Raw genomic sequence first — 14,122 nt, forward strand, 5'->3', positions numbered from 1 at the left:
TATGATTCATATCCTAATTATGATCAAGATCATCATAATGATCATCTTAGTTGCCATAGCAACTATAATTTATTATGATTAATATGCTAATTATGATCAAGCTCATAATAATGATCATCATAGTTGCCATAGCAACCATCATTTATTATGATTAATATGCTAATTATGATCAAGATCATCATAATGATCATCATAGTTCCCATTGCAACCATAATTTTTTATGAATAATGTGCTAATTATGATCAAAATTATTATAATGAGCATCATGGTTTCCATAGCAACCATCATTTATAATGACTAATATGCTAATTATGATCAAGATCTTCATAATGATCATCATAGTTGCCATGGCAACAATCATTTATTATGATTAATATGCTAATTATGGTCAATATCTTTATAATGATCATCATAGTTGCCATAGCAACCATCATTTATTATGATTAATATGCTAATTATGATCAAGATCATCATAATGATCATCATAGTTGCCATAACAAACCATAATTTTTTTGAATTATATGCTAATAATTATCAAAATCATCATAATGAGCATCATAGTTGCCATAGCAACCATCATTTATTATGACTAATATGCTAATTATGATCAAAATCATAATAATGAGCATCATGGTTGTTGTCATCATGCTAATTATGATCAAGATCATCATAATGTTCATCATAGTTGCAATAGCAACAATAATTTATTATGATTAATATTCTAATTAGGATCAAGATCATCATAATGATCATCATAGTTGCCATAGCAGCCATCATTTATTATGATTAATATTCTAATTAGGATCAAGAAAATTATCATAATGAGCATTTATTATGATTAATATGGTAATTATGATCCAAATCATAATAATGAGCATCATGGTTGCTATAAAAACCATAATTTATTATGATTAATGTGCTAATTATGATCAAGATCATCATAATGATCATCATAGTTGCCATAGCAACCATCATTTATTATGATTAATATGGTAAATATGATCAAAATCATCATAATGATCATCATGGTTGCCATAACAAGCATTATTTATTATGATTAATATCCTAATTATGATCAAGATCATCATAATGATCATCATATTTACCATAGCAACTAAAATTTATTATGATTAATATGCTAATTATAATCAAGCTCATCATATTGATCATCATAGTTGCCATAGCAACCATCATTTATTATGATTAATATGCTAATTATGATCAAGATCATCATAATGATCATCTTAGTTCCTATGGCAACCATAATTTTTTATGATTAATGTGCTAATTATGATCAAAATCATCATAATGAGCAACATGGTTGCCATTGCAACCATCATTTATTATGATTAATATGGTAATTATGATCAAAATCATCATAATGATCATCATTATTGCCATAACATGCATAATTTATTATGATTAATATCCTAATTGTGATCAAGATCATCATAATGATCATCTTAGTTGCCATAGCAACTATAATTTATTATGATTAATATGCTAATTATGATCAATCTCATCATAATGATCATCATAGTTGCCATAGCAACCATCATTTATTATGATTAATATGCTAATTATGATCAAGATCATCATAATGATCATCTTAGTTCCCATGGCAACCATAATTTTTAAGATTAATGTGCTAATTATGATCAAAATTATCATAATGAGCATCATGGTTGCCATTGCAACCATCATTTAGTATGATTATTATGCTAATTATGATTAAGATCATCATAATGAGCATCATGGTTGCCATGGCAACCATCATTTATAATGATTAATATGCTAATTATAATCAAGATCATATAATGATCATCATAGTTGCCATAGCAACCATCATTTATTATGAATAATGCGCTAATTATGATCAAATCATCATAATGATCATCATGGTTGCCATAACAACCATAATTTATTATGAATAATATGCTAATTATGATCAAGATCATCATAATGATCATCATAGTTGCCATGGAAACCATAATTTATTATGTATAATATGCTAATTATGATAAAAATCATCATAATGATCATCATGGTTGCCGTAATAACCGTAATTTATTATGATTAATATCCTAATTATGATCAAATTCATAATAATGAGCATCATGGTTGTTGTCATCATGCTAATTATGATCAAGATCATCATAATGTTAATCATAGTTGCAATGGCAACCATAATTTATTATGATTAATATTCTAATTAGGATCAAGATCATCATAATGATCATCATAGTACCCATAGCAGCCATCATTTATTATGATTAATATGGTAATTATGATCCAAATCATCATAATGAGCATCATGGTTGCCATAACAACCATAATTTATTATAATTAATGTGCTAATTATGATCAAGATCATCATAATGATCATCATAGTTGCCATAGCAACCATCATTTAATGTGATTAATATGGTAATTATGATCAAAATCATCATAATGATCATCATGGTTGCCATAACATGCATAATTTATTATGATTAATATCCTAATTATGATCAAGATCATCATAATAATCATAATAGTTGCCATAGCAACTAGAATTTATTATGTTTAATATACTAATAACGATCAAGCTCATCATAATGATCATCATAGTTGCCATAGCAACCATCATTTATTATGATTAATATGCTAATTATGATAAAGATCATCATAATGATCATCTTAGTTCCCATGGCAACCATAATTTTTTATGAATTATGTGATAATTATGATCAAAATCATCATAATGAGCATCATGGTTGCCATTGCAACCATCATTTAGTATGATTATTATGCTAATTATAATCAAGATCATCATCATGAGCATCATGGTTGCCATGGCAACCATCATTTATTATGATTAATATGCTAATTATGATCAAAATCTTAATAATGAGCATCATGGTTGTTGTCATCATGCTATTTATGATCAGGATCATCATAATGATCATCATAGTTGCCATAACAACCATCATTTATTATTATTAATATGCTTATTATGATCAAAATCATCATTATGATCATCATGGTTGCCATAACAACCAGAATTTATTATGATTAATATGCTAATTATGATCAAGATCATCATAACACTGCATGAAAAAGCGCCGTATTCCAAGGTATTCACATGTGAATACGGGTGTGAATAAAACACATATTGCAAGCGTATTCCGACATGGAATATTAGTGTGAATACGGCATCGTATTCTTCAGTATTCTAAGTGTGAATACGCCGTGAATATGCCGCGTATTCTGACCAATATTCACACTTGGAATATCTCACTTCTCACTTAATCCGTGTTTCCACAAAATAAATTCATCAGCTGACATTTTTAAACTTTATTTTGAATGCTGAAAAATTGAAGTGGAATTTTATAAATAATTTGGCGCAAAAACCAAAAAGCGCGCTTTCGAGTTTAATAAACATTGAACGAGGAGATCGTGCGTTTGTGGCTGTAAGAAATCTTTTTGGCGCTTATAAATAAGGGAAGAGAGTGAAGGATGCCAAGGGCTTGGTAAAGTCTGGAAACTCTGGTCGCAGTTAAAGAGCATGCCGGCGAGTATTTGTATGCTACGATTCCCACGAAGTCTGATGAAGAAAATGCGCGAAATAGAAATGAGATTGCATGGCGCGATTTCCACAGCACCTTATGTTCGCTAATACGTGTAAAATGATAACGAATATTAACCGTATTTCAAGGATTTTTTATTGTTCAAAACCGAAAACGCATATACTGTTTGTGCGTAAGGGACCTCTTCGGTGAGTGACTAAATATCGTGCAGTTGAATTCAATAGCCGGCCTATAGACTATACCCTATGACCATGTTGGGAGTAATCTCAACATTTTATTAACAAATTACCTGGTGATAAGAGGTTAATGGGTTATGCGTTCGCAGCCTGTGCGAATGTTTAGGCATTTATTGTCCCTCAAGTCTGTCCATTAAGGAAAATATCAATATGAACAAACATGCATAATCTTTAGGTTGCCATGTTAATTTGCATAGCAGTCATACACATTGCAATGGTAGGTTTATCCACAGTTAATGTGTTTATCAAGGTTGATCAAATGCAATACTAAGATTTCAGTCAATTATTTAAATTTTATACAGTCCTTAACAGATCATGTACATGTGATGGGTTACAACATTTCACATTTTATAAAATATTATTGGAACATCACAAATTGTTCAAAAATATGTAGCAAAAACACAGCCTATCATGAACTTCTACTAAGCTGTTATGATTTTCAATCTTTCATCAGCTGATTGTTAATTTATAAGCAATGTTGTTTTAGTATATATGAAACATTGCTCCTGGAGTATGTCAGAAATTATACTTAATAGTAAATTGTTGAGCAAAGCAAGTGATGTTTTTTCACTTGGTAAGATATTAAAAACTATAGGTGAGCAGATAATGAATCAGGAACTTCTTTCACTGGGTGAAAAATCCTCTTCATCTTTAGCAAAGTTAAGGCCAACTCTTTTGGGAATTTTCTCAATCTTGCAACCCCTGATGGCTAAAAACAATTAAAACCACCTTAAAGCAATTATTGAACAAAATACATAGCAAACTTTCTTAAGCTATAATAGATTATTATCCGAAAGGTTAATGATAATGGTAAAAGCTGATGTTGCATGCATGGCCATTTGTTTTTATTGTTGTGCATAGAATTTATGCAGTGTAATGAAATTATAATATTCCTAGGAGAATGTATATGTACAATGTACAATGTACACACCATTCATATAATTTGGAAGCTAATCAATTAGGGTAAAAATGGAAACAAATTCTTCCATGAACTTAAAGCTGTATATACACATAGCTACTCCTAGTATGCAAACATCGAGAAGCTGTAGTAAACTCATCTACACTTTAATGGTATATTCTTTAAGTATTGTGATTATAATTTATGTACGGAAAAGTAATTGCAAACAAATCAGTAAACAGTCTCAGTTATAAATTATGATGAGGGCAATGTTAAAAGGCTTCACTTAAAAACACAGTCTAGCATGAACTTCTAAGCTGTTAAGATTTCTGTCTTTGGGCAGCTGGTTGTTAAGATTCCTATCTTTTGGCAACCAGTTCAATAGCTATTCTGTGGTAAATATTAGTGTAAATATAATTCATATATGCTAAAAGGAAAAATATAGGCCATTATTTTGTTAAAAAATATGTATTATATATAACTAAAAAACACAGTCTGGCTTTGATTTCTAAGCTGTTAAGATTTCTGTCTTTGGGCAGCTGATTGTTATTTCAATCTTTTGGCAATCAATCATTAGCTATTCTGTGACAATTATATAACAATATATATCTATAATATATAATTTTGCCTAAAATATAAAAAACCCTCATGAAATGCACCAATGCACCCATTTCAATGCATCTTGAAACGTCTATCTAAGGGTTATGTTATGTTAAAGTTATGATTACAGCAGCTTTCTGAATATTTGTGGTAGGTAAGAAAGTAATGTCCCTTTTCAGTATTGGCAAACTTTTAAATTTTGTTTGTATTGAGTATGGCTTTGAAATGGCAAACATTTGTACCTACTATAATTAGTGTGTGATGGAGGTAGGATTGATGAAAACCATCATACAATTTATTTATTTACAAGCAGGTACAGTTAGCTGTGTACAAATTAGCTACAATAAACACAATAGTAATCTATTTATATTAATAAAAACAAAAAAATGATGAGCCCAGCCGTAAAAGCGTTGGCCTCGCACTATTGTTGTTGTGTTGTGTTGTTTCAGGACTATAGTATGACATAACTCTTGTTATTATTAAATAACTTACCTGATTTTAGCGCCGCCACAAGAATTATTTTGGGGCATCGCGAACATCTTTAACAATTCAAAGTTGAACAGCTTGAACTTCTGTTGAAACCACGCATTTATATATAAGCGCCCTGGTTGAAACCAATTGACATTTGTGCCATGTTATCGTTTTGTAAACAAAGGGAACTGGACAACTTTTGCGAGGAATCATTTAAAGACATTTATTTGTTATTGTTATACGACCTCCGAATTTCGCCATTTATTCGCAATTTCGCCGCAATTCCTTGGCGCAAAAATTGTCACTAACATGTCGAAGAGGAAATTTCCCAAAGGAAATTTCCTACGATTTCCCAACACTGAACTGTATATATTACGGATGCTTTTGACGATACAGAATCATCAACTTTCTACCCATGTGTTTACGTATCCAAGCAAAAATAAAAGTATTTTTTATATATAACTTCTTTTACACAGGTAATTAAAGAAATTGATGGATATTTCTCTTTTTATACAGCTTTTTTACGACTTACGAGGCTACTCAGCGCTCATCGACTGAGGATATACGATACTCGACATCCCTGCGGCAAAAAAATTAATCAAATAAAAATCATCGTGCGTTTGGTAACATTTATTGTCTTTATTGTCTGTCGCCTAAACAAATCAAGTGCAATTTCAATTTCTGACCGTGATGAGAAGAAATGCTGGATAACAGTTGACACCGGCATTGAACTGAAACAACCTTTGCCTATTCCGTGGTATATAAACGCATTTCCTGCAATATTTACACAATATAACTCGTTGATTATCCCGTATTCATGCGTACAATCACATTTTCTATGCCGAAGTGTGAATACTAGGTCTTGAAAAATATTCACAGAGTATTCGAAGGTATTCTAGGTCAGAATACGCGGTGTGTTTTATTCACAGGTATTCACATCGGAATACCCCCAATATTCCGAGGATATTCACAGTGAATATCTGTGAATACGTGTGAATATGGACCATATTCGAACTCATATTCGCACGTATTCACCTGTGAATACGCGGTTTTTCATGCAGTGAATGATCATAGTTGCCATAGCAACAAGAATTTATTATGATTAATTTGCTAATTATGGTCAAAATCATCATAATGATCATCATAGTTGCCATGGCAACCATAATTTATTATGATTAATATGCTAATTATGATTAAAATCATCATATTGATCATCTTAGTTGCCATAGCAACCATAATTTTTATGAATAATGTGCTAATTATGATCAAAATCATCATATTGAGCATCATGATTGCCATTGCAACCATAATTTAGTATGATTAATATGCTAATTATGATCAAGATCATCATAATGATAATCATAGTTGCCATGGCAACCATCATTTTATGATTAATGCTAATTTTGATCAAAATCTTAATAATGAGCATCATAGTTGTTGTCATCATGCTAACTATGATCAAGATCATCATAATGATCATCATAGTTGCCATGGCAACCAGAATTTATTATAATTAATATGCTAATTATGATCAAGATCATCATAATGATCATCATAGTTGCCATGGCAACCAGAATTTATTATGATTAATATGCTAATTATGATCAAGATCATCATAATGATCATCAGTTGCCATTGCAACTATAATTTATTATGAATAATATGCTAATTATGATTAAATCATCATATTGATCATCTTAGTTGCCATAGCAACCATAATTTTTTATGAATAATGTGCTAATTATGATCAAAATCATCATATTGAGCATCATGATTGCCATTGCAACCATAATTTAGTATGAATAATATGCTAATTATAATCAAGATCATCATAATGATCATCATAGTTGCCATGGCAACCATCATTTATTATGATTAATATGGTATATATGATCAAAATCATCACAATGATCATTATATTTGCAATAAAAACCATAATTTATTATGATTAATATACTAATTATGATCAAGATCATCATAATGATCATCATAGTTGCCATGGCAACCATAATTTATTATGATTAATACGCTAATTATGATCAAAATCATAATAATGAGCATTATAGTTGTCATGGCAACAATCATTTATTATGAATAATTTGCTAAATATAGCCAAATCATCAAAATGATCATCATGGTTGCCATGGCAACCATCATTTATTATGATTCATATGCTAATTATAATCAAGATCATTATAATGATCATCATAGTTGCCATAGCAACCAGCATTTATTATGAATAATGTGCTAGTTATGATCAAAATCATCATAATGATTATCATGGTTGCCATAGCAACCAGAATTTATTATAATTAATATGCTAATTATGATCAAGATCATCATAATGATCATCATAGTTGCCATGGCAACCAGAATTTATTATGATTAATATGCTAATTATGATCAAGATCATCATAATGATCATCATAGTTGCCATTGCAACTATAATTTATTATGAATAATATGCTAATTATGATTAAATCATCATATTGATCATCTTAGTTGCCATAGCAACCATAATTTTTTATGAATAATGTGCTAATTATGATCAAAATCATCATATTGAGCATCATGATTGCCATTGCAACCATAATTTAGTATGAATAATATGCTAATTATGATCAAGATCATCATAATGATCATCATAGTTGCCATGGCAACCATCATTTATTATGATTAATATGGTATATATGATCAAAATCATCACAATGATCATTATATTTGCAATAAAAACCATAATTTATTATGATTAATATACTAATTATGATCAAGATCATCATAATGATCATCATAGTTGCCATGGCAACCATAATTTATTATGATTAATACGCTAATTATGATCAAAATCATCATAATGAGCATCATAGTTGTCATGGCAACAATCATTTATTATGAATAATTTGCTAAATATGGCCAAATCATCAAAATGATCATCATGGTTGCCATGGCAACCATCATTTATTATGATTCATATGCTAATTATAATCAAGATCATTATAATGATCATCATAGTTGCCATAGCAACCAGCATTTATTATGAATAATGTGCTAGTTATGATCAAAATCATCATAATGATTATCATGGTTGCCATAACAACCATAATTTATTATGAATAATATGCTAATTATGATCAAGATCATCATAATGATCATCATAGTTGCCATGGAAACCATCATTTATTATGATTAATATGCTACTTATTATAAAAATCATCATAATGATAATCATGGTTGCCATAGCAACCGTAATTTATTATGAATAATATCCTAATTATGATCAAAATCATAATAATGAGCATCATGGTTGTTGTCATCATGCTAATTATGATCAAGATCATCATAATGTTCATCATAGTTGCAATGGCAACCATAATTTAATATGATTAATATTCTAATTAGGATCAAAATCATCATAATGATCATCATAGTTGCCATAGAAACCATCATTTATTATGAATAATATGGTAATTATGATTCAAATCATCATAATGAGCATCATGGTTGCCATAACAGCCATAATTTATTATGATTAATGTGCTAAGTATGATCAAGATCATCATAATTATCATCATAGTTGCCATAGCAACCATCATTTATTATGATTAATATGGTAATTATGACCAAAATCATCATAATGATCATCATGGTTGCCATAACAAGCATAATTTATTATGATTAATATCCTAATTAAGATCAAGATCATCATAATGATCATCATAGTTGCCATAGCAACTATAATTTATTATGATTAATATGCTAATTATGATCAAGCTCATCATAATGATAATAATAGTTGCCATAGCAACCATCATTTATTATGATTAATATGCTAATTATGATCAAGATCATCATAATGAGCATCATGGTTGCCATTGCAACCATCATTTAGTATGATTATTATGCTAATTATGATCAAGATCATCATAATGAGCATCATGGTTGCCATTGCAACCATCATTTATTATGATTAATATGCTAATTATGATCAAAATCATCATAATGAGCATCATTATTGCCATAGCAACCATAATTTATAATGAATAATATGCTAATTATGATCAAAATCATGATAATGAGCATCATAGTTGCCATGGTAACCATCATTTATTATGATTAATATGCTAATTATGATCAAAATCATCATAATGATCATCATGGTTGCGATAGCAACCGTAATTTATTTTGATTAATATGCTAATTATGATCAAAATCATAATAATGAGCATCATGGTTGTTGTCATCATGCTAATTATGATCAAGATCATCATAATGATCATCATAGTTGTCATGGCAACCATCATTTATTATGATTAATATGCTAATTATGATCAAAATCTTAAATAATGAGCATCATAGTTGTTGTCATCATGCTAACTATGATCAAGATCATCATAATGATCATCATAGTTGCCATGGCAACCAGAATTTATTATGATTAATATGCTAATTATGATCAAGATCATCATAATGATCATCATAGTTGCCATGGCAACTATAATTTATTATGATTAATATGCTAATTATGATCAAGCTCATCATAATGATAATAATAGTTGCCATAGCAACCATCATTTATTATGATTAATATGCTAATTATGATCAAGATCATCATAATGAGCATCATGGTTGCCATTGCAACCATCATTTAGTATGATTATTATGCTAATTATGATCAAGATCATCATAATGAGCATCATGGTTGCCATTGCAACCATCATTTATTATGATTAATATGCTAATTATGATCAAAATCATCATAATGATTATCATGGTTGCCATAACAACCATAATTTATTATGAATAATATGCTAATTATGATCAATCATCATAATGAGCATCATAGTTGCCATGGAAACTATCATTTATTATGATTAATGCTACTTATGATAAAAATCATCATAATGATCAACATAGTTGCCATAGAAACCATCATTTATTATGACTAATATGGTAAATATGATGAAGATCATAATAATGATCATCATGGTTGCCATGGAAACCATCATTTATTACGATTAATATGCTAATTACGATCAAAATCATCATAATGATCATCATGGTTGCCATAGCAACCGTAATTTATTATGATTAATATGCTAATCATGATCAAAATCATAATAATGAGCATCATGGTTGTTGTCATCATGCTAATTATGATCAAGATCATCATAATGATCATCATAGTTGCCATGGCAACCATAATTTTTATGATTAAAAGCTAATTATGATCAAAATCATCATAATGAGCATCATGGTTGCCATTGCAACCGCAATTTATTATGATTAATATGCTAATTATGATCAAGATCATCATAATGATCATCATAGTTACCATGGCAACCATCATTTATGATTAATATGGTAATTATGATCAATATCATCATAATGATCATCTTAGTTGCCATAGCAACCATTATTTACAATTATTAATATGCTAATTATAATCAAAATCATCATAATATCATCATGGTGGCTAATGCAACCATAATTTATTATGATTAATATGCTAATTATGAACAAGATCATCATAATGTTCATCATAGTTGCAATGTTAACCATAATTTATTATGATTAATATTCTAATTAGGATCAAGATCATCATAATGATCATCATAGTTGCCATAGCAACCATCATTTATTATGATTATATGGTAATTATGATCCAAATCATCATAAGGAGCATCATGGTTGCCATAACAACAATAATTTATTATGATTAATGTTCTAATTATGATCAAGATCAAAATAATGATCATCATAGTTGCCATAGCAACCATCATTTATTATGATTAATATGGTAATTATGATCAAAATCATCATAATGATCATCATGGTTGCCATAACAAGTATAATTTATTATGAATAATATCCTAATTATGATCAAGATCATCATAATGATCATCGTAGATGCCATAGCAACTATAATTTATTATGATTAATAAGCTAATTATGATCAAGCTCATCATAATGATCATCATAGTTGCCATAGCAACCATCATTTATTATGATTAATATGCTAATTTTGTTTAAGATCATCATAATGATCATCTTAGTTCCCATGGCAACCATAATTTTTTATGATTAATGTGCTAATTAACATCAAAATCATCATAATGAGCATCATGGTTGCCATTACAATCTTCATTTAGTATGATTATTATGCTAATCATGATCAAAATCATCATAATGAGCATCATGGTTGCCATATCAACCATAGGCAACCATCATTTATTATGATTAATATGCTAATTATGATCAAAATCATCATAATGAGCATCATTTTTGCTATGGCAACCATAATTTATAATGAATAATATGCTAATTATGATCAAAATCATCATAATGAGCATCATAGTTGCCATTGCAACCATCATTTTTTATGATTAATATGGTAATTATGATCAATATCATCATAATGATCATCTTAGTTGCCATAGCAACCATTATTTATAACGATTAATATGCTAATTATAATCAAAATCATCATAATAATCATCATGGTGGCCAAGGCAACCATAATTTATTATGATTAATATGCTAATTATGAACAAGATCATCATAATGTTCATCATAGTTGCAATGGTAACCATAATTTATTATGATTAATATTCTAATTAGGATCAAGATCATCATAATGATCATCATAGTTGCCATAGCAACCATCATTTATTATGATTAATTGGTAATTATGATATAATCACCATAATGAGCATCATGGTTGCCATAACAACAATAATTTATTATGATTAATGTGCTATATATGATCAAGATCATCATAATGATCATCATAGTTGCCATAGCAACCATTATTTATTATGATTAATATGGTAATTATGATCAAGATCATCATAATGATCATCATAGATGCCATAGCAACTAAACTTTATTATGATTAATAAGCTAATTATGATCAAGCTCATCATAATGATCATCATAGTTGCCATAGCAACCATCATTTATTATGATTAATATGCTAATTATGTTAAGATCATCATAATGATCATCTTATTTCTCATGGCAACCATAATTTTTATGATTAATGTGCTAATTAAGATCAAAATCATCATAATGAGCATCATGGTTGCCATTACAACCTTCATTTAGTATGATTATTATGCTAATCATGATCAAGATCATCATAATGAGCATCATGGTTGCCATATCAACCATAGGCAACCATTTATTATGATTAATATGCTAATTATGATCAAAATCATCATAATGAGCATCATTTTTGCTATGGCAACCATAATTTATAATGAATAATATGCTATTTATGATCAAAATCATCATAATGAGCATCATAGTTGCCATGGCAACCATCATTTATTATGAATAATATGCTAATTAAGATCAAAATCATCATAATGAGCATCATGGTTGCCATAGCAACCATCATTTATTATGACTAATATGGTAAATATGATGAAGATCATAATAATGATCATCATGGTTGCCATGGAAACCATCATTTATTATGATTAATATGCTAATTTTGATCAAATCATCATAATGATCATCATGGTTGCCATAGCAACCGTAATTTATTATGATTAATATGCTAATTATGATCAAAATCATCATAATGAGCATCATGGTTGGTGTCATCATGCTAATTATGATCAAGATCATCATAATGATCATCATAGTTTTCATGGCAACCATCATTTATTATGATTTATATGCTAATTATGATCAATATCATCATAATGATCATCTTAGTTGCCATAGCAACCATTATTTATAACGATTAATATGCTAATTATAATCAAAATCATCATAATAATCATCATGGTGGCCAATGCAACCATAATTTATCATGATTAATATGCTAATTATGAACAAGATCATCATAATGTTCATCATAGTTGCAATGGCAACCATAATTTATTATGATTAATATTCTAATTAGGATCAAGATCATCATAATGATCATCATAGTTGCCATAGCAACCATCATTTATTATGATTAATATGGTAATTATGATCCAAATCATCATAATGAGCATCATGGTTGCCATAACAACAATAATTTCTTATGATTAATGTGCTAATTATGATCAAGATCATCATAATGATCATCATAGTTGCCAGAGCAACCATAATTTATTATGATTAATATGGTAATTATGATCAAAATCATCATAATGATCATCATGGTTGCCATAACAAGTATAATTTATTATGACTAATATCCTAATTATGATCAAGATCATCATAATGAACATCATAGATGCCATAGCAACTATAATTTATAATGATTAATAAGCTAATTATGATCAAGCTCATCATAATGATCATCTTAGTTCCCATGGCAACCATAATTTTTTATGATTAATGTGCTAATT

Source organism: Dendronephthya gigantea, unplaced genomic scaffold (assembly GCF_004324835.1).
Source record: "Dendronephthya gigantea isolate DGI-Jeju-01 unplaced genomic scaffold, DenGig_1.0 000148F, whole genome shotgun sequence".
Taxonomy (NCBI): Eukaryota; Metazoa; Cnidaria; class Anthozoa; order Malacalcyonacea; family Nephtheidae; genus Dendronephthya; species Dendronephthya gigantea.